At 39.9% G+C, this 23,291-nt stretch overlaps 1 protein-coding gene across 1 annotated transcript in view; it reads left to right on the top strand.

The window, feature by feature from the left end:
- HTR2A (5-hydroxytryptamine receptor 2A) overlaps positions 1-23,291 on the top strand; it is a gene marked incomplete at its 5' end in the record, with an annotated part of 56,043 nt that overhangs the window by 15,526 nt on the left and 17,226 nt on the right. The gene's annotated exons all lie outside the window — the stretch shown is intronic.

Genomic DNA, 23,291 nt, shown 5'->3' with positions numbered 1-23,291 from the left:
ACCAAAACCTTCCTGATGCCCAATTACATCCAAAAGATTGTTTCTATTTTAATAATGTACTCAGGTAATACATGAATACATCCTCAATGGGAGAAAGTCAAACGGCTCCCACTATAGGGAACAGAAGTGAACTTGCCCTTCATCGCTCCCTGGGTCTCCAGACCAGCACCCACAGGTACTGTGCAGACCTTGAACTTCTGTGACCGTTCAATGTGGAGCATAAGCAGGAGAGGAGGCAGTCTTGCCAAGCAAAGCCCCCTCAGTCCCCTTCTACTGGTCTATCCTTCGACTCTGGGCTTGCATATCAAGCTATGTCCTCCAGACCCTGCTGACCTCTGCTGTTTTTTCTTTCGTTTTGGCCCTTTCTTCAACTTCTACTTCTCTCTAAACCAGGTCCCATCTGCTGTCTTCCAGAGATGCCTCCATCATTTGTGAAATACTAATGAGATGACATTTTCATGGGTTGTTATAATTTATTCTGATCAATGTGCTTTATCTTTTCTAATCATTAAATGGAATTTTAGAAGGGAGTAGAGACACATGGACACATGCTTGGATACTATCTTGATCCAAATTTTATTTATACCTATCATACCTTATCTACTATTCTTTTATGCATTTGTGTGTATTGACGTCTCCTCTTCGAAACTGTCTCCTTCCTCATCTTCTCCTCCCTCTCTGATCTGTTGCTTTTCTAAGCTCCTTTTTCTCTTATTCCTTATATGGTAGTGTTCTCTAGAGATCCATTCTCTACCGTCTCATTTTTTCTCCTCCTTGCTTTTGCTGGGTCCTTTCCATTTCCATGGATTCAGCTATTAGCAGAACACTGACAAACTAACAAATCTGTATGCCAGCCCACAGTGCTCCCCAGGGCTTCAGATTCCTGCATCCAACTATGTGCTGAGTGCTTCTAGCCAGAAGGCCCACGGGAAACCCAGTCTTACCAGATCAAAAGCTGTGCTCAGCGTCTGCCATTCCTCCTGCTGAAATCCCTATCTTAGAACATGGCATTAATATCTGCTCAGTCACTTGATACCCTAAATTCCTCCCCTTCCTCACCTCCACATCTAAGCAATTGACTAGTCCTTTGGTTTTTTGGGTATTACTTGCTAGTTGTTGCATACGTCAGCCTTCTCTCCTTTCATTCAGCCCCATCATCTGTCCTGTGACACTGCACACATTTCCCTGTCCACAGGGTTTTGGGTTTTCCATTTTTGTTTTGTTTTTGCCATCAGTCTCCACCTTGTCACCAAAGTCACCATATGAAATAAAGGTTTAACTAAATCACTCTCTTGTTGGAAACCCTTGAATGACTTTGCTGCCAATGGATTATAGATTCTTCAGTGAGAGACACAAGGCCCTGGAAGTATGGTCCCTGCCCACCCTTCCATTTCATCTCCCACCATACTTTGCCTCACATTTTCTTCTCCAGTTACAATAAACTGCCCCTAATTCCCATGTCATTTCACCTTAAGTTTTGCATCTTCTGCTTCAAATGCCTTCTCATCTCCTTGCTTGGCTAATTTCTACTATTCTTTTGGCACCACCTCCTCCAGGAAGCCTTCTTGTTTGTTTGTTTTTTTATTTGGAAACAACCAACATTTTATTATCTTTCCAGCTCTGTGGGTTGACTTGGGCTCCACTGTGTGCTTTTCTGCTCCATGTGTTGTTGGCTGGGCCTCTAGTCAACAATCTGGAGGCTTTTCTGAACTGGACATCTGCCATGGAGAACTCACATGGCTGGTGGTTGATGCCAGCTGTCGGCTGGGAGCTGAGCTGGGGCCAGACACTGAGTGTCTCGGTTCTCCTCTCCTCCAAGGAGCCTTGGGCCCCTCAGAGCATGGTGACTGTGTTCCAAGAAGGAGTGGAAGCTGCCAGGCTCAGGAAGCCTTCTTGATTTCTCCCTTTTCTCCAAGGATTAGGTACTTGCCCTGCTTGGAGTCTTCCACAACCTTTACATGTATTATCTTTTCACATATTATAATCATCTCTTTATTCTCTCACCAGATGAGTTCCCAGAGAAAACAAAAAAATATATACTTCCTCTTAAGCCCAAGTTATATAATAGATAATGCCTATCCAAAAATTAACTTCTAGAGTCAGAAGCTGAAAGCATCTTTAAGAAACTTATTTCCTTGTGCACTTGGTTTCAAAAAGCTATTTTTAGATTGCTTTCCCCATAATCTATGAAAGCCTAACATTTATATAAAATGACTACTTTTATTTTTCTACTTAATACCAATCATGTTGTGGTTATTGTAAATGCCTAACTAGTAGGGTCTGTAAGAAAGATGTGGAATTTTTCCCCACCAGATGGTGAGTTTTAGTTTGAGATTTTAAGACCTATTTGGAAATTGTAGGACAATCATCCCACTCCTAAGCCCAGTTCTCTCACGTCAGAATCTACATAGCATCTCAGGGTAGTTTTCCATTGGCTGCTTTTTTTTTTTTTTTTTAACTCATTATGAGAAGGCAGGTAATGTGTCTCTTAGAGGCCTCATGGGTCTCCCAGGCAGAATCTCACCATTGCAGCTGGATATCAGTGGGGTCTCCACATTCTACAGTCCAGACATCAACTTTGCAAGTTCAGATTTCCCCCTGCTTTGCCCAGGAATAATCACGCTCTGGGAAGTTGACTTACATGAGTCAAATTCCAATAAGCTGACTTATTTAATACATAGGTAATATATACCCATTTTCCTGAACCCATTCACCAGCCTGGGAGTCTCCTTCCTGGCAGGGCAATCCTTTCAGATGGCCGTACAAAATAGCAACGTGAAGTAAGGGAGGATCCATAATGGGCCAGAGGCAGTACAAGCACGTGAGGGATACAGTGAGAACTGAACAAATATACAAGCATGTAGCAAAGGGTTTGACGCATACATTTAAGTTTTAAAACGTGAATCAAAATATAAGTACACAGCAAAGGGCTTACAGTCTAATGGAGGAAGATCTATAACAGAAACCAGAATTTGCCATTATAATAAAAATGAAAAGAACTCAGCAGAATTGGGGATGAGAGAAGGTTGTATGGAAACAGACATTTGAGTTGAGCTTGGAAAAAGGGGAAAAAGTTGGGAAAATGGAGAATGAGACAGAACTCTCCAGAAAGAGAATAATGCAGGCAAAAGACATGATATAGTTTGATAAACAAAGGATTGAGATATCAAAATATCCTTTAAAGGATGTCTAAATTCATCTAACCCTAATTGATGAGTTAGATGCCCTTTTCCACTCTAGGGATATTTGTCTTTAAATAAGCAAGACCGGTCATCAAGAATCAGAACATCTTTCCCCTGGACAGCACTGAAAGAACGCTGAAGATTTCTTAGCTCTCAGACTCTTTCAATATTTCATCTCAGTCATCAAAATAGTCAATTATATATAAACGTTATGGCTCTAAGATTCCTTGCATTAGTCACGTTACAGGTGCTGGCTAAGAGAGGTACCTTGGAGTCTCGGATAAACAGGAAGATATGTTTTTAATCAGAAACATTTAAAAAACTTTCTTCTACAGAGTTGCTTCTAGGAAGAATTCTGCAGATGAAGAGTTTCATCCATTTTATTATGATCCTTCTTGATTTTAATTCTAGAAGGTGGCATCTTCTGATCTTTCCCTGTATTCTGCTCTCTTGCTTACTGAGGGGTAACAGCCTTTGTTTTGGCCACAGAGTCCAGAAGTATGAAGTATGCTGGTACTTTAAAATGTCTTCCTAAATTTAGTTTCTAATCTAGCCTCAAATTTCTTATTTTTTTAATTAAAGCTTGATTTCAGGAGTTAGGACTGCTGGCTATGGTGGGGTGTAGAGGTGGATAGAAACTTCTTGCTCAATTCCTATTAGAATATGCCCATGAGAACCTTTATGATAAGTTATCAATGCTTGTCATTATCTTAGATTTTTAAAGCATTTCCAAAATTAGTTAGTTACATTTCTCTATATTCTATAGGATGGATTCTTTTTCATATTCCTATTCCTTTTTAACTCCCAGATGAACCATTGTAAAGGTTTATATGGGTGACCTTGTTTACAGGCTGTACTCAGATGGTTAAAACATGACCAAGCTAATGCCCACTGTGTGTTTTATTCAAAGAAACCACCCAGTTTTTACATATGATATAGGGACTTTGGAAACCACCCAGTTGATATAGAAACCAAAAGTCTGTCTACTCAGGGGTTCTCTTTTTTCCTCTAATACAGCAATTAACCCACCTATTGGGTAAGGGCTTTTGCTTATTAAACTTTTTGTTTCATCCCATGAAAGATATTCAAGCCTGTCTGGAAGAAAGCTGATCTCCATTTATTGTTTGTCTTTGGCACACTGGTTATTGTGTCTATTTATCTGACCCATATAAGATGGGGAAAAAGTCTAGATTTAACCACATATAGGCACTCAATTATGCTTGTTGATTGAATAAATAAAAGGAATGAATGAACAAAGAAAGGAGGGAAAAAAGAAGAAGAGGATAGGAAAATAAAGGGAGGAAGAGAAACAGGGTTTCCTAGAAGCCCTCGTAATTTTTCCCTGATAACCAAGTCATCTTTAGAATGTCCACCTGTGCCCATTTTGCATCTAGGGGCATCACCTGGCAAAGGACAGCAAATGAAAATTTACAAGAACATCTCGATTGTAGCTTCTCTAGTATTTTCACAGATTTACTGTCTGTTTCCATAGAAACAGGTTTGGCAAGGCTTGTCATAGAAGCTAAGAATGAGAGACACATACCATGAAAATTTCACATTCTAACTTCAAGCAAAGCTAACTCATGGTTTTGTCTTTTCAATAACTTCATGCTTTAAACTCAGCATCAGAGAGCCTTATTAAGAAATAGTTTCATTACATTAATGAGGGTTTCTTTTTTTTTTTTTTTTTTTTTGCGGTACGTGTGCCTCTCATTGTTGTGGCGTCTCCTGTTGCGGAGCACAGGCTCCGGACGCGCAGGCTCAGCGGCCATGGCTCATGGGCCCAGCTGCTCCCCGGCATGTGGGATCTTCCCAGACCGGGTCACGAACCCATGTCCCCTGCATCGGCAGGCAGACTCTCAACCACTGCGCCACCAGGGAAAACCGAGGGTTTCATTTTTGACTGTTTATGTATATCATAAAAGTGAAAGCCATTACAGGAGCAGCGTTACTAGGGAATGTCTTCGGGGGAGCGGAGAACTTTGGGATTCCGGGTACGGCTTTCAGAACGAAGTCTCCACCAGCCACCCTTTCCTCAGTGAATGGTCTTAGCCAGCAATTGCTCACCTGCCTGTTTTGTTTTCTTCACGTTTGGCTAAACCGTTTATAAGTGTTAGAGAAAATTGAGTGAAAGACTCAAAGATAAACAATGAACTAGTCCTCTAAGCATCCCTCACAACCACTCTCAGACCAGTTTCTGAAACAATGAGAAAGACACAAAAACAATGACCCATCACTGAAGACCGTTTCACCCTTGGATGAGAAACTACTGCTGTGAAGGATGACTTTTCTCTAAGGAAACAATAGAAGTGTGTTAGAATCACAGGAAAGTGCATATTCTTAGGGCCCACTCCGAGGTAATCGGATTCAGGAGAAACCAAAGGGAAGCCCAAGAATTGGTGTGCACCAAGAAGCACTGTCTGAGCTATCAGTTTAGAATTGGGATGGACTTTTTAATGTCTATTCTCACGGATCGCCTCACATATGCACTTTCTAAAGTTTCAGATAAGTACATTGCACGTACCCTTGTTTGCAACGAACCAATGGTAGTGTTGCACAGAGCTGTCAACCCGTGCAATAGAGCATACTGGGTTTTTAACCTCTCAGGTGCAGGGAGGAGTCATGTCTTATTGTCTTTGATTCACTCATCACTAGCACAGTAGGCACTTGATAAATGCTGGCAAAACTGACCATTAACGAGCCAATCCTGATTTCCTCAACCAGGTGCATTGGCCTTGATTCTTTATAATCTTTTATCTTTGCGTTAAAATCTAAATTTAAGAACGGTTTTCATTCCAAACTGGTCAAGGTAACAAGGTACCTTCTCACATTTCAAAGAGCACCATGATATTTTAAAGCTATCATTATACATCATGAACATTACCAGAATTGAAGAGGAAGAAATAAAAGATACAACTGAAGTGATTTCCCTGGAGGTCTTTTGAAATCATAAGACTTATGTGGGATTTGTCTAGAATTAAATCACATTTTGATAATCCTTTCCGGCTCTGTAATATTTTCTACTGTTAGGTCTCAATACCTAAGATTGTCAGCAAGCTGTTGAACAAACAGGCTTTTGTTCTGGTACAGAGGGATTCTATTAGACCTTCAGAACTATGCTTAAAGCAAGTTGGGTGTCAAGATACAAAGAAAGGCACTGAAACCTCCTATTGGCCTGACCAAAACAGGTGGTGTTATCTCCAACTCCCATCCATTTGCCTACCTGGAGAGTTTACTAACACTTTGTAATTATTGATATTTTGAAATACAGTTGGTTTTGGTCAATAAATCACAGACCCTATCGAGAGAATGATGCTAAAAAACCTATTTTCAGAATGATTTGCTTGTTTTTCTTTTTCCATAATGGTTGAATGCAGAGCAGACAATTGATTATTTAGCAACCCCATCAGTGGCTCAGCAGCCTGAATTAGGCCAGGAGGGGACTGATGGACCAGAAGGGGTTCTCTTTTAATTTAGTTTCAAGTGATAAAAGACAGGGTTCTGCAATTGATTTCCTTTTTTGTTTTTCAGGTCAAAAATGGACCTGTTTAGTTTATGGGCTTTTAACAGATTTTTCACAAGATATGAAATATGAATCAGGTTGCATTTATATTTCTTTAGAAAGCTTTTTCTGTGTTAAGCTTCTAGCATGCAGAAAAGTCTAATTACTGAGAAGCTGAAATAATTCTCACAGTGTAAAATATCCTAAAAGTTGAAGGAGGAGAGAAGGGATGATGGGTTTGGTTAATTTAGTATTAATAGCAATAAGCTAACAACATTTTGAAGATGAATCTTCCAGCACCAAGCTCCTCTGGCCATAATACATTGTCATGCACGTGCAGCACTAGATATGAGCAGAGTATTAAGACCCAGGCAACCTGGGCTACTATCCAGCTTTCTTCAGAATACAGGCTGTGTATGCTTCCTCACTTGTAAAATGAGTTTGGACTACCAATTTCCTAACTCTATAGTCCTACAGTTATATAAAAGGAACCCTGAAGTCTTGGCATTAAATGAGAATATTTCATGAGATCCCAAGCAACACTTAATTGGAGTTTAACTTATATAACACCTTTAAACCACTGATTTAACTCTACTGTCATTAATTGTAGCCCAATTTAGACATAAGTCTTCAGACTAAAATTGAATATAATTGATACACCTCCAGGATAAAGGGAATCTAGTTCAAAACACCAGCATTACTTTGCACAATAGGTAATTACTAGAGAGAAAGTACTGAGCCCGCCAATATATTTCACTTTTCCTTTTTTGAAAAAGTTAAAGTAACAGCATCAGAAATATTTTATTCCTAGAACTGTTTTTGTTTTGACTCCCACATAAAATGTATTTTAGCAAAGATATTATATATGCTATTCTATATTCTGATACATCATATAATGTTATATTAATGTGTTTTCATTTTTCCATATGGGCTTCATAATTATGATTTTAATGGCTACAAGTTATTCCCTCATGTTGATATATTATAGTCTATTAGCCATTTTCCCAATTCTGTTTCTAGATTTGACTGATAAAGTAGTGTATTCAAAATAGTAGTTTGGCATGTAATTTGATCTTATTCTATCCCTACAGTAGTCTATTTGTCCTTTTAGTTTCACTTGCCTATACTTACCTCAGATATGTTTACCCAATAATTTTACTTTTTCAGTTTTAAAAATCCCTTGACCAATGTAGAAGCTAAATTATTTAAAAGTCACAAATGAAAGGTATGTACATTTAAACAAATTATGGTTAAATAACAAATTTGCCATTTTCAGTATACAATTTAGGAGTATTATACTCATAATCTTATGCAACCATTACCATTATCTATTTCTAGACTTATCACCCCAAACAGAAACCCTGACCATTAAGTAATTATTCCCCATTCCCTCCTTCTCCAGCCCCTGGTAACCTCCAATCTACTTTGGATATGAATTTATCTATTCTAGGTATTTCATGTAAGTGAAACTTTGTCCTTTTTTGTCTGGTTTATTTCACTTGTCATGTTTTCAAGGTTCATCTATATTATAGCACGTTATCAGAACTTTATTCCTTTTTATAGCTGAATAGTCCATTGCATGTACATTTTATCTGTTGGACAGTTGGGTTGTTTCCATCCTTCAGCTATTGTGAATGATGCTGTAATGAACATTGGCATACAAGGATCTGTGAGTCCCATTTTCAATTTTGGGAATCTACTGAGGAACGTAGTTGCTGGGTCATATGGCAATTTTATGTTTAGTTTTTGAGGAACTGCCAAACTATTTTCCACAGTAACTGTGCATTTTTCCATTCCCACCAGTAATGTACAAGGATTCCAATTTCTCTGCATCATCGCCAAAGCTTGTTATTTTTTTGTTTGTTATAGCCATCCTAGTAGGTGTAAAGTGTTCTCACTGTGGCTTTGATTTGCATTTCCCTAATGATTAGTGTTATTTCATATGCTTATTGACCTTTGCATATCTTCTTTGAAGAAATATCTATTCAAGTCCTTTGTCCATTTTAATTAGAATGTTTGAGTTTTAGGAATTCTTTATATGTCCTGGATATTCAACCTTTGTCAGATACAATTTGCAAATATTTTCTCCCATTCTATGGATTGTCATTTTACTTTCTTGATAGTGTTCTTTGATGCACAAAAGTTTAATTTTGATGAAGTCCAATTTTTTCTTCTGTTGCTTGTGCTTTTGGTGTCATCGCTGTTCTTTCAATCTAGTTTTCCATTTTACTCCCTTCCAATTCCTTAAAGTAATTTTATCAGCTCAAGTATTACTGTTAAATAGTAATCCAATAATAGTTATCTGAGAATAAAAAAGTAGACTTGCAAAAAGTTTTCCTATTTTAAAATATTGAAAGTATTGAAATTTCTATGTGACAATGTTAAAAGCTGAGAATAATTTTTCCATCTTTAGAAATGGCAATCTTCCAGTTGTTAGGGAATGTAGATTACTTTATAAGCCCTTTTGGATATTTCAAGGATGAATAGCCACCCTAGACTTCCTTGGGGGAGTGCCTGAAGATAAATGATGTAAATTCTGTATAAAGGATAAAATAGAAACTCGGTCAAATATAGGGAATTTAAGGTATACCCCCTGTGAGTAGTCTCTCTCAAAGAACTAGGTATAATAGTTATACATCTTTAAAGGTGCAGTTCCCTAATTTAAGCGGGAAAAAATCCAATGATGATATTTTAGGGAAGTGTTAGTTTGTAATTCCTTGAGTAGGAGTTTGCTTTTGGTCATATGGTCAATTCCTCCAAATACATCATCTTCTGAATAGTTTTGTTCTTAGCCATGCCTTCACCCTCAAAGACCTTGTACAAACGTTAAATCTCAATATCAAGCTGTCAGAGTTTTGCCTTCCATTTCATCTTCAAGCTGCATTTCCAGCCACACAAACACATTCAGTAATTCCATTCAGCTTGACTCTCTGCCCTGGCTCTGGTAGCATTGCACATCCAAGAATGCTGAGCATTCAGATTATTCAAATGTTATGTGCTCCCTAAAGTCTGACCTCTTTAGGGAAAACATATCCCCATACCTTTAGAGAGATGGGGAAAAATTTTGTTTGAATATGGAAACAGTTTCCACTGATAATATAAACTTGTGAACTTAACCGACTAGGTTCCCAGTTGCCTAAGGAAACCAGCTACTTAAGAACTGACCCCTTTTTGCAGCAGTGCTGAGACAGTTGATGAACTATTTCCTACGTTATCTGGGTATTTTGTACTCAATCAGGACAAAGTTAAAATTTAGACTTCAGGAAATTCTTCAATAATTTGTTTATAAGGTATATCATCAGTTCTTACATTCCTTTAACTATTCCCTTGGTCTAACAAAATTGCCAATTCATTCAAAAAGTGCACATGAAGATTGAAGGGTGCATCTTAGATTTTACTTTACTTGCAAGGTAACAGGTTAGCCTGCCACAGTTTCATGGATGCTGGCAGATGACATGAGACTCTTGGACCAGAGATTCCCGGCAGTAACAGCCAGAGTATCATCATTTTCTTGTGCTGGTTGCCTGAGCCCTGTTTCAGACAGGGCAATGCCAAGGGAGCCACATTAGATTGCACAGAGAAAAGGAATCTGAGTGTAACAAACCCAAATCCTTTATGATAAGCAGTAAGCAACCTCCCCCTTTGCTTCAGATGGATACACTATATCATCCAAGGTTGTTCATTATTCAGACATCTTTGAAAAGATACTCTGGAGAATAGCAACTCAAAGTTCCATGAAGAATTATCTCCACAATTTTATAATACATCGTATTCACATTAGTACCAGGCTCTGTCATAATGTTGATATAAATTCATAAATGGTAGACTGTAGAATAAGACATTCAAATTGAAAATGGCCCCTTCCCCGAGACTGGGAATTTGTTAAGATTTGGGGGTTAGCCTTCACTTTCCAGGATGAAGGTCAGCTGTAACCAGCTTGTAGAATAGATATATTTTAGATATAAGATATATGCCAGATAACTTTATGTCTACTACATGATTAGCATACAGTAAGCATTTTAAGAATATGCTGTTGTCATTGTTATTAGTTCCAGGCAAGGGTCAACAACTAGGTTTTAGTTTCCTGTTTCTGGACTCAATTTGGAAAGCTCTTCCCAAGATAGGTACATGTTCTATTAGGTACATGTTCTATTGCCTCATTTGCTTTAAGCCTTTGCTCAAATGCTTATTTCTTGTGAGGACTACCCTGATCTCCCCAGAGAAGTTATCACATTCTCTCCCATCTATTCCCCATCCATTTTATCCCTTTTCCCCCTGTACCTTATTTTATTAGCTTCTATTATATATTTACTTATGTTTTATCTTCAGCTGAAATGAAAGTTCCATGAGGGTAGGGGGTTGTAGTCTACTTCACTGATGAATCTCCAGCCCCACATACTATACCCAATAGTTGGTGCTCAATAAATTTGTTAAATGAGAACTAGCTCAAGGAGACTAAGTAGCTAGTCAGGATTTCATAATTAAGAAGGCAGAATTGGTCAAATGCACATCTTCTGACTTGAAGTCCATGACTATTTCCACTGTGCAGCACTGTCTTTCCTCAGCCTCTCCCTACCCTAAGTCCTTTAGGCAGGTCTAGGGTGGCTCTGCCCAAGAGCTGAGAGACCCCAGGGAAAAGAGAGAAGCAGAGAAGGGAGAACTGTAAGACCAGGCTAAGGCTGAAGGACAGGTCAGTTTCACAGGTAAGCACATCAGGAAGCGGATCACCTGATCCAACTGTGTCTGTGTGAGCCAGCCTCCTGGGTTAATAACACAGATGCATTCCTCTGGAAATGTGAACTGTCAGAAGTCTAATCTTTCCAAGTCAGGACTGCTCAGAGTAATAAACACTTTATAGAGAATTTTAATCTACAAAGCAATTTATAAAACACTTACAAATGAATCCTCTTAGGATTCCCAGGATGTGGGCAAGATAAAGACAGCAGAACTTAATAATGAAGACAGCAAAAAGGTCTCATGAGATGGCTGGAGGGAGCCCAGAAAATCTTACCTTGCTCTGAGCATCCACACGTTCCCATTGCTACTAACAACTTTTAGGAGTGCTTCACCTTCAGTCTGTGTATCCTTCAGTCAGTGATAGATGATGCTGAGCATTCCATACTTCAGATTTATCCTCCCCCTGCCCCCAACAGCACAGGTGTGTATATACATACACATACCCATATATACATATACTCTAATGACCCAAAAATGTTTTTGCCTGTAATCCAATAGTTCTGAACTGTAAGATAGCCACTAGACATGTCTATTGCTATTTAAAGGTCCTATCTCCCTTGATGATGGCATTTCAAAGAGTTAGCTCCCTGGTCCTTGGGAAAGACATTCCTAGTTGTAAGACTTGAAAGAGGCTTTTTAAAAGATTTAAAGCCCAAAGCCAGAGAAAGAATTTACAACTTTACAAAAGAAAATGTTCTAAGAGAAGGGAAGGGATAAGAAGAAAGAAGAAATAAGGCCTCTTCCCTTATTTGTAATAAGGAGTATTTATCCTCTTGTTTTTAATCTGTATTTGCCCTTAAAGTCTATACAAGTAATATGCTAACTCAAAGTTGTATAACTATTTATAATGTGACTTTATTTGACTAATTGCTGGGAAAATAAGTCTGAATTAAAGAACCTAAGTTACAGATTTTAAAAGAAACTTTTACTCTCAAACATACATGGTAAAACAGGGTTACACCAAAGAGACTGTCAGTATAGAGGTCCTTGATATTTTCTTTGAGGATTAAATTGAAAACTTGTATAATTAGTGAGTTAAGTCATTTACACGGAAATGACCAACAAGTGCTTAAAAGCGTTCTACTCTTTTAAGTTAATATTTCCACCAATAACTTGTTTTATTTGTAGAACAAATGTCATTTTATAAGTAGTACCAGTATTTTCCTACATAGTCCAAAATAGGGATATTCAAATAAAGTGTTATAATGAACCAAGCAAAGAACTTAATTTTCCTTGGGTGTATTGCCTTACTATAGTTCTTTGCCTCATGTGTTGTGTTATTGAAAATGTTGCATATAACAATCACATGCTCTCACCAACTTCCATTATAACTTAGGAAAACTAACCCCCTATACTACTTTATTAAAAAGTTGGATTTCAGTACGTGATAAGATTCACAATCAAGAAAGTCAAATCATTATTTACGTCAAGGAAAAGTCAGCTGTGATCCCTGTACTCTGTATATTTCATCCTCATAAAAGCCTTCATGGTAATCAACTGGTCACAAAGGTGCCAAAATTGTTTATATACTCATTAATACATACACCTATTAACCCATGTTTATATACTAATACATACACCTATTAACCCAGTTAATTTGTAGATGAACACTTGAGTGTTTAAATAACCACAGGGTTGATTCATTATTCAACAGAATTCAGAGGCACGAGCTATGTAAGTAAAGACCTTTTAATAACTTTTCAATGGCTTCCCATCTCCCTTAGGATGACTGTGAAATGCTTTCCTTACGCTTAAATGCTAAATAAGTCCTTCTGCCCTCAGGCACCTGCCCATTTCTCCACCCTCACTTCACCTCACTTGCACTTTATCTCCCTTAGGACCTGCCTACTCTTCCCCCAGTTACTAGACTCTTTGGCTTCAGGGTTGAAATATCATTTCCGATCCCACCCACCCTTCACTTCACTTCTTACTCTTCCTGTAGGTCTTGCCTCCAAGTTCTGTGAAGTGGAGTATTTTACCAGCGAAGTTCTTACAAATTAGAGGACACTCTTAGAGTTAACTGACCCAACAGACGTAAGTTGTCTTACAAAGACTTCATTTAATAGGAGTCACTAACAACTGCATCTCCCAGTCAAGGGTCAGCCAGTTTTTATTTCCACATTTCTGTTTCCTATTTGGGTGGTTTCTCTTTGGGGGCCCTCTATGTCCCTCAGAGCCACCCTGGATCTATTCCAAAGTTCTACAGTACTTTTTTCCCTGCTAATTTTCCTTGTCCTGCTTATATTTTATTAAACTTGATAGTATAGTTTGCCTTCCCTAATACATTAATTTGCATAGAGCATATCTTACACAGTGCTTACCTCTATTCTTAGATTATGGTACCTACAGAATAGGCCCTTAATGACTGAACACACAGGGGAAAAAAATGTTTTTTCAAGGAGCTACTTGCTGTGAGTCATCTCCTCTAAAGTGTGAAATGCTTAAATTGATTGGTTCAAGACCGTATGCATTGCTTATATACTGTGCACCAACTGCTGGGTTGAAGTATACTTACAGAAGGTACAGTAAGTTGATTCATTGTAATAGTCAAATCTGACAAGGAACTTCTTCACTGTCATCTGGTTCTCTATTTTGAATGCTCGCACAGAGGTCATTTTGAAGTCCACAGCTAATTTCTTATGTCAGAAATCAGTAGGATCCTGCCCCATCTCCAAGGAACTAAAGGGCAGGCAACAGCAAGACAGTATTTTTGTCTTCTAAAGGGGGGTTGTCCCCACATGTATCCAGTATTCCTCATTACCTTGGGCTCTTTGGCAATAGGTAAAAGCATAAAACAAACTGACTTCAGTTCAGTAATTTGTGATCCAGGAAGTCTGGGCAATAGAGATTAAGCCAGAGAAGGAACCTCCTATTCGGAGTTATGAGAGCCACAAATGGGCTTTTCCACCTCTGCAAAGTAGCACTTGGAGGAGGGGAAATTTCTCCAAAATAATTCATTCCATCTGCTTCAGCCCCTACAAGGCTTCTATTTGGGATAAGGTTTTAGTTGATAAGAGCTAATGGGTTCTAAGTTATCACCCCTTCCAGAAATGGGTGCATTTTAAGTAGAGAGTGCCAGGAAGATCAAGACATGCGATATAAAGAAATGAACCTGTGATGGGAAAATTTGGGGAAGGTGGGAGAGACAATTTGAAAAGACCTTTCTATGTCTCCCAAACTATATCACAAGGGCAAGTTTACTCCTTGGCCCACAGCTGATTGGGGATGGGGGAGGGGTGGTGGAAGGAGCTGTGTTGGTATTTGTTGCTGGGTCATGTGTCTAGAGGTACTGAAAATTTTAAAACGGTTTTGGGGATAAGGGAAGGGCATTTTTCACAATCTAAAAGTATGTCAGTGAGAAGGAAGCTGCTTAGGAGAAAAAATAAAATAAAATCATATCCTTTGGAATCCCAAACTCCAAGTTTCAGAAATGCTAACACTCAATAGGATTTCATCTTATTCTCCTTTTCTTGCTGCTAAGCTTTTCTCCTCCATTTGGCTCTGAACCTGGTTGCTTTCTTCATTTTAGCATTTTGGTTCAGTTTCCTACCAGCTATTATGAAATGACTAGGACCTTTTAAAGGGATAAATTCCTATTTTCCCATTTCTGCCTACAACAAAAACATCTGGTGATTCTAATATTAAGTAATCAAACTTTCAACATGGTGATTAAAAGATATATATCTGAATTTGCATTCATTTGTAGAAATTCTTCCTGGGAGCCATTCATTTTTCATCAAGCTTCCTGGGCTTTTCATTACTTCCTTCCATCTCCCTGTGGTCAACCTGCCTGAGTAAGCAGCTCTATTTCACTCCAATCTCTTGCTTGGCAAATGTAAAACCATTAGCAAATGTTAATAGTAACCCATCAGACTTCATTATTTCAGTAATGGAATCTGTCAAGGTCAGCCACTGATAGCTGTTAATGACCACTTTGTTAATAAATAGGGGGTAACTGCAACAATATTTTATTTGCTTAAAATGAATATGTTCTGATTAAGAATTCATGCTGCCTGGCTGGAATCCAATTAAGCCAGCCTCTGGAGAAAGGCTCACTCAGGATCTCTCTGCTTAAGAATACAGTCATAGGGCTTCCCTGGTGGCGCAGTGGTTGAGAGTCCGCCTGCCGATGCAGGGGGCACGGGTTCGTGCCCTGGTCCGGGAAGATCCCACATGCTGCGGAGCGGCTGGGCCCATGAGCCATGGCGGCTGAGCCCGTGCCCCGCAACAGGAGAGGCCACAACAGTGAGAGGCCCACGTACCGCAAAAAAAAAAAAAAAAAAAAAAAAAAATACAATCATAGAGACAGCATAGTATAAGTTGAACTTCTTTCCATAAAGCTCTTCCTCTCTTTGGAAGCAGTAGAGCTTTCCTTCATCCAAAAGAAAATAAAGGAGATCACTCTGCAATCCTCCTTTGCCACAGACCTCCCCATCTCAGGCCCGAACACAAGCCTACACCCACACCCCCTCCTCCCAGTTTACCATAACTGGCACCATGGTTTTGCTTTAATTTGTTCACACTACCATTGGGGATTTCTTAATTAGTATGGAGGTTTCCATGTATTATATAGCAACATAAAGTAGACTTAGACCTCAGATTAGAAGTCCAGCCAGGGGAACAGTCGAAATATTTAGTACCCTTTATGACACAGACACCAACCCAGGACCCTATAGTACAGTGAGAGACAAATATGTAAAAATATAATTTGAAGCAGATAAAAGTGCTATGAATGAACAGAACATAGTACCACGATAGCAGGAATGGTAACTATTTAGAGAAGATGTTCAGAAAAAGCTTTTCTGACCATTTTTATTTCAGCTGAAACTTGGAAACTGAGTAGCCATAGAGTAACATCTTGAGGCCTTGGACAAATTATTAAAAACCTTTGGGTCTTTTATTTTCTTTTTCCCTGTAGTATTTTCTTTTTCCCTGCATGTTGAGTATTGCTGTCTCCTTAGAGAAAAGCAGTTTTCCAGAGTGAAATAATTCCTGAACCTTAATATTGAGAGAAAAGGATAATGTGACATCACTACAAATACGTTACTGCATATCAAAGTTACAATTGTTTCTTGTAGTGAACAAAAATTCCTGTCTTTTAACAACTCATGGCTTCAGTAGAATGAAGAACCAAGGGTTATGGCCCATCTCTGCTTTGCTCAATAGCTACTCCTTCCCTTCACCCATCTTGTCTAACTTATCAAGTGGCCAAGTCAGAATCCTGAGCATCATTCTTGCCATTTTCCTTGCCTCCCAGAGTCCATGGTCATGTCTATTATTTCTGTTGCCTCAATATCACCTGATTTCATTCCTTTTTCTCCATCCCCTCTGCCTTGGCATTCATCTGGGACTTTACCTTTTGACAGGAATCATGCTATATTCTCTAAAGGGGTCTGACTTATTCCCATTTCTAGTTCATGCTCATGTTAGTGCCCAGCCTAATTTGTAAAGCACAAATATAACCAGGTCTATCCTCTGCCTAGAATCTTATTGGCTCCTTCCTAGTTCCTTATGCATAAAGCATGACATGGAAGGCTTATCAAGAATTATTCTCGCAGGATAGCAGCCACCATGAAGAAGGCGGCTGCAGAAGATGTCAATGTTACTTTTGAAGATCAACAAAAGATAAACAGATTTGCACAGAATACAAGTAGATTCCTCTCACAACGGTGAGAAGCCCGCATACAGCAAAAAAAAAAAAAAAAAAAAAAAAGATAATTTCCCTTCTCCAAATGATGTGGAAGGCAAAGCTTTTTAAATTTTCATTTATTTAATGGAAACTTGCCTATTTTCAGGTCTTGCTTATATTTTTAAAAGAAGACAGTATTCATCTACGTATTTTGCATAATAATTATTATCAAGTTTAGGGGCTTTATGTCATGTTATTAAAATCAGTTAAGCGATCATTTATGTTTCTATATCATTTAGAATATTTGTGCAATTTTTATTATAAGAAAATTTAAGAGTTAAAAAAATAAAGAATTATTCTCTGCCTTTCTACTCCATCTCAACCCTGTTATGCTACCGGCAACTCCTCATTGCGTTCTAGTCTCTCTCATCAGGATGCTCCCTCTCTCTGGAGCATCTTCCCCTTCTGTATTACGACCACTACTGTTCACCCTTCAAGGCTCAGCTCTGCACTCATTTCTTCCTAGAGTCCTCCCCTGACAGCTGTCTGAGGGGCTTGTCCTGGAGGAATCCTTAGCACCTTCCTTGTCCAGACTCATATCTGTTGACCAAGAAGCTCCAAATCAATGTGTCCAAAACTGACTTATTACTTTCTCCCTAAAACTTGTTTTCTATTTCAGGTTCCACTCTACAAAGCTAAAAAACCTTCAGTCTTCATTTTTCTTCCTGTACCCACACCTAATCACTAAGTTCTACCACTTCTCTTAATGTCTTACGAATCCTCCACTTTTCTCTGTCCCCACTGCTGTCTGTCACTTTCTCACCTTGTGTACTGCATCAGCCTCTTTACTGGTCTAGTTCCCTTCTAATCCATTTTCCACACTGCCGGACCTTTCATCCAATCATTTCCATTCTCTGCCTTAAATCATTTAATGGCTGCCCATCGCCCTCAGGATAAAGTTAAAACTTCTCCAAATGGCTCACAAGGCCCTCCAAGATAGAGCTCTTGCATACCTCTTCAGGCTCATCTCTCTCTGGAGGATCCTTACCTCATATTGAATTACTTTCAGTTCTTATTATGTGCTGTGCTTTCTTGTCTCTAGGAGATGTATCCAATTTGTCTGGATAAAGCCTCATTTTTGAGGTCTCAGGTTTTGATCCCTTTCAACAGAAAGTTTTCTTGATCTGTCCCCAAATCCAAGTGCCCTTCTGTGCCCCTCATTGTAGCCTGAAACTGCTGCTATCCTAGGATGTATTACCCTGTTAGTAATGCCTTCTACTGAACTGTAAACTCTGCTGTCAGGGACTGTTTCGGCTAGGGTTGTATCCTTGGTGCTCGGCATTATGCCTGACACTTAGGAGACATTCAAAACTCATTTTCCACATGAATAATAAGTAGTTAGATAATGATATCCCTTTAACCTAAGTTACAAGCCTTTTCGTAAGAAACCCTGATCCCGGGATGAAAGTACTGTGAGAGCATATATAAGAACCAGTAGCCCCGTGCGCCCTAGTATTTTGTACTAAGAGTTGAACAGGCTCCACTAGAGAAACGCAAGCTGAACTTACCTTTCACAAACTTTAAGGTATATATAAGACTCGTACTGACTTAACAGATCGATATTCCATAAGGTAGAGGGCTAGCCAAGCCCCACATCCATTAGAAGACTCCTTCCTATTCAAAACCCTGCTGCAATTTTTATCTCTTGAGTTTCATAAGCTCATAGTGAGTGAAGTAACATTCCTACGTCTTTACTTCCTACCTGTCTTTGTTGGGAAAAAAGAGAGGTTAAGTAATTAGGTTGATTGAGAATTCACTGGAAATATAAAGTTGTACCTAGTGTTTGCATTTATTTCAAGTCTTTTCTAAATTGCCTATTAGGTTGATTAGAAAGCCATGAGGGATTACTGTTTTGCTTTATTTTAATGAGGGATTTTTTTTTTTTTTAACAGAGAATAACTATTCAAATTGGGTACTCTTATAAGGAGAATGGGAATCATATTAGCAGGACACAAATGCCTGAATCTTGTTCTTAACCCACTGTTTAGAACACTGTCAGTTTTCCAAGAGAAATGTATAACCAGAGGATGAAGCAGGACAAAGGATTGCTTTGTTCTCCCCCTTTTGTCCTAAATCCAGTCTCTTATCTTGAATGTCAAGAATATACCAGCAAAGAAGAGTTGAAAGTATCAGATGGTGGTAGCCAGAGGAAAGACCATTTGCCCCAGTGCCCAGGGTTGTGTAAGACCTTTGGTAACTCTTATTCCTAGAGCCTCCACCCACATCATCTTAAACATGTATGTTCAATGTGGCATATTACCTACCTGTGGTAGCCAGGTCAGCTCTGATAGTTAGATGTTACATTGTATCAACACTTAGATGTTTATTTTGAAAAGGTTACATGTATGTGTTTCGGATTTTTTCCAGATCTTAACATTGTCATAGGCCCTTCAGAACACCAAAAGGTCCCCACCTGCCACCCCACCTCAGACCTTTTTAGGGAAAGCAAGCTTCGGAGTTCTGTCCCCTGTTACGGTTTGTCTGGCTACATGTAATATAGAGCATCCACAGAAGCATAAGCAAAAGCCAGAGAAAATGGCGGCCAGGGTATCTCCCAGCTGGGAGCCCCTTCACACTCCAGACGAGGGAAGAAGTGGAAATGAGAGACAGCCCCCCATCCCACCCTAATGAGATTTATTTAGGGTCTCACACAAGAAAAATGTTAGGTTGGATCATGTGAAACTGTACTTTCTGAAGGTCAAAGGTGGCTAACTATCAGCCTTTTCATGTTTCAACCTAATAATTCAATGAGTGTCCTTGAATCTGACCGATCCATAGCATCACTTCTCCGAGGAGGCAGAGTGAAGGCAAGAGGGTGTACTAGTTTCCTAGGCTGCCACACCAAAATGCCAGACTGGGTGACTCAAACAGAAATGTATTGTTTCACAGTTCTGGAAGCTAGAAGGCCAAAATAAAAGCATCGGCAGGGTTGGTCCCTTCTGAAGGCTGTGAGGGACAGTCCGCTCCATGCCTCTCTCCCAACTTCTGGTGTTTTGCTGACAATCCTTTGCATTCCTCGTCTTGATAGCTGCACCACCCAATTTCTACCTTAATCTTCATGTAATGTTATCCCTGTGTGTTTCTCTCTGCCCCCTAATTTCCCCTTTTTATAAGGTCACCAGTCATACTGGATTAGGGCTCATTCTCATGTCCTTATTTTAACTTGATCATCAACAAAAACTATTTTCAAATAAGGTCACATTCACAGATACTGGGAATTAGGACTTCAACATCTTTTCCAGGAATGGGCTTCAACTAAAACCGGGGGTTGCGGATGGGTGGCAGGGGAGAGTGGGACGTAACCTATGATCTTAACCAAACGCTGTGATCTGTTTTTCCCTTAATCAAACGTTAATTATATGATCACATCCCTGAACCTAGGGAGTCTCTGCTGACTTATTTTATTAGTGACGTCCACTATAAAATCTCCGGGAAAATTTCAGCCTAGAAAGAGTTGAAGTCAGGTAGGGCCAGACCTGGAGTCGTGATATTTTATTCCAATAGAGGCTTAAAAAAAAAAAAAAGAAAAGAAAAACAGACCACCACTGGAATTCCTGACAATAAAAGTCAATTCTAGCAGCTTCCACCTCAAGCCAGTACAAGCCTGAAATGAGCTAAATTGTATTGAGCTTTATTATGTGCCCCTCTTATAGGCTAACAGAAAAGGAGTCTAATTAACTAAGTGTTAACAGAGTCTAAAAGCCATTGTAACAGAAGAGAGCACTAAAGGTATGGCTCACAGCCATGGAGGAATACCTAAGCCTTTGATATTTGTAACACCACCTGCTAGATGATTCTCTTATTCTCAGAGCATTGATCCTCCCGTCACACATCAGTTAATGAATGTTTCTGTCCTATTCACACCACAAGAGTTCAAGTTCAGCTAACATCTGTGAGCATCTCCTAAAAGATGCCACTGGGGGCCCTGCCACTTTCTCTCATTTAATCCTCACAATAACTCTGAGGGATAAACGTTCATTTGTTAGGAAAGAATCAAATCCCAGACTTGACACTGTGTCCAGAGCCCTCCCCCTACAATTTAATAATGTTCTGAAGGAAAATATACGTGTTGCTGACGACCAGGCCCTTCTGGCTTAGTTCCTCAGGCTGGTTTCCCTTTAGTCTTCCAGGTTTAAGAGTAAAGAAGGGCCTCCAGCTGCTATTACAAAGGCAGATTCACTGGGACTGCAGACTACTTCTTCTAAACCTAACAGAAGAGGGGAATTGGGGAATCAGAGAACTAGCATAAAACCTATGAAAAACCTCTAGGAAAACAGAAGGTAATCAGGTCCACACGTGGGACACACATAACCCAGAGGGGAAAAGCGCCAAGAGCCACAGACAGTGGAGTGGGCTCCCCCTTAGAGCCACTGCCCTTGGCAGGGACTGCTTGCCTGGTGACCAAACAGAGAAACAGCAACCTTGGCTGGTACCTCCTTCAGCCGATGGGCTAAGTTCAGGCCGGGGCTGCAGCTCTTGGCCTCCGCAGCACATAAGAATCACCTGTGGAGTTTTAAAAACCTTCTGTCCTAGGCCTCACCTGGGGCTCAGACTATAGGTTCAGTCCAGGTGTCAGTATTTTAAAGCTCCGAGGTGGTTTCAACGTGCTCCAAGGTCGAGAACCGCCGACTCAGAGCCCAGGGGAAAGGGAGGAGCAGCCAGCTGGCCCCCCAAGCTTTCTTTCCTCCTGCCCCTCCCAGCCCAAGAGACAGGGGACTGGGGGCTAGAGCAGCAGCCCACGCAGGGGCCGTGGAGGCATCCAGGCAGGATGTGGGCAAGTGGGGGATCTTCGAGCCCACATTTTAATGCTAGAGGTCCTCTGCCCAAAGGTCCATCCTCCCCACCCCACCCCACCCCCGCCATAGAATCACCAGGAGGCACACAGGCTAGGGCGTGAGCTGTAAAACCCCTTCTGCTGCATACAATCAGCTGTGGCAGCTTAAATCCTCAGAACAAACTCGAGAAAAAATACTTAGGCCTATGAGAAGCAAATCTATAAAGGAAATACTAGTAGCCCAACCTTTACCTGAGAATTCAGAAGTAACACACCATACAAAGGAACAGTAACAACCACACAGATTGACACAGGCAGCAACACTGGATGCAAAAAATGTAACATGAGAATTCCCAAGACCTTTATGACAAAAAAGCCTTAAACTATTATAGACAAAATAATAAGACTTAGCCAGTTAAAAAGATATAACATGTTCATATTGGGATAATTTGACATCGTAAATTGCAGAACTAAGATGTTAGTTTCCCCCAAAATTAAACCCACAGTTTCAATTCAAATATCCAAAGGATTTGAGAAACTTGACAAAGTTATTGTAAATGTTTATGGGAGAACAAGTCCATCACATCCGTAGCTTGTATGAGGAAGAGGAAGGACCAAGGACAAAAGGCAGGGCTTCTGTCTGTCTGTCCCCACCCCCCCACCCGGTCTCATGCTTATTTCACCCCAGGTGGTTACAGCTATGAATTGCACTTTAATAACAATAAATAAAGGTGAAAAGCAAGGCTGCTTTTCATATTGTGGAACAGTTTTCTTCCTCACAGGAAGGTTTAAAAGTTCATACATGAGCTTGGATAGTATCAAAACTCATCAAGTTTTGACGAGTTTGCCGGGTGAATCTCACTCCAAATGAACAAAGGCAGTGCCACCAAAACAGTGGGAGCAGAGGCCGCTGTGTACAAGCAAAGGCTGGAGAGGCCCCGCTCTCTGACCCCCTGAATGTGCCTACTTACAGCAACCCCCAAGTATCAAAGAAGGAACCGGTCCAGGCAATGTGTGTACCCTTCCTGTTGCTGCAGTAACAATTATCACAAACTTAAGCAACACTTCTGTCAACTTAAAAAAAAAAAAAAACCACACAAATGCGTTACCTTCAAATCTAGTTAGAAGTCCAAAATAGGTCTTACCGGGCCAAGTCAACACATCAGCAGGGCTGCGTTCCTTCCAGGGGCTGGGGGAAAGCGTCAACTTGCCTTCCCCAGCTTCCGGAGTCCACCGGCCGCCATCTTCCAAGACTGAATCACTCTGACCTGCCTCTCCCGCCTCCCTCTTCCTCCTTAAGTAAGCTTGTGATTACAGTGAGCCCACCTGGATGATCCAGGATCCTCACCTGTTTGAAGGTCAACTGATTGGCATCCTTAATTCTCATCTGCAACCTTAAGTCCTCTT

Source organism: Hyperoodon ampullatus, assembly GCF_949752795.1.
Source record: "Hyperoodon ampullatus genome assembly, chromosome: 16".
Lineage (NCBI taxonomy): Eukaryota > Metazoa > Chordata > Mammalia > Artiodactyla > Ziphiidae > Hyperoodon > Hyperoodon ampullatus.
This window is presented reverse-complemented; position numbering and strand designations above follow the sequence as displayed.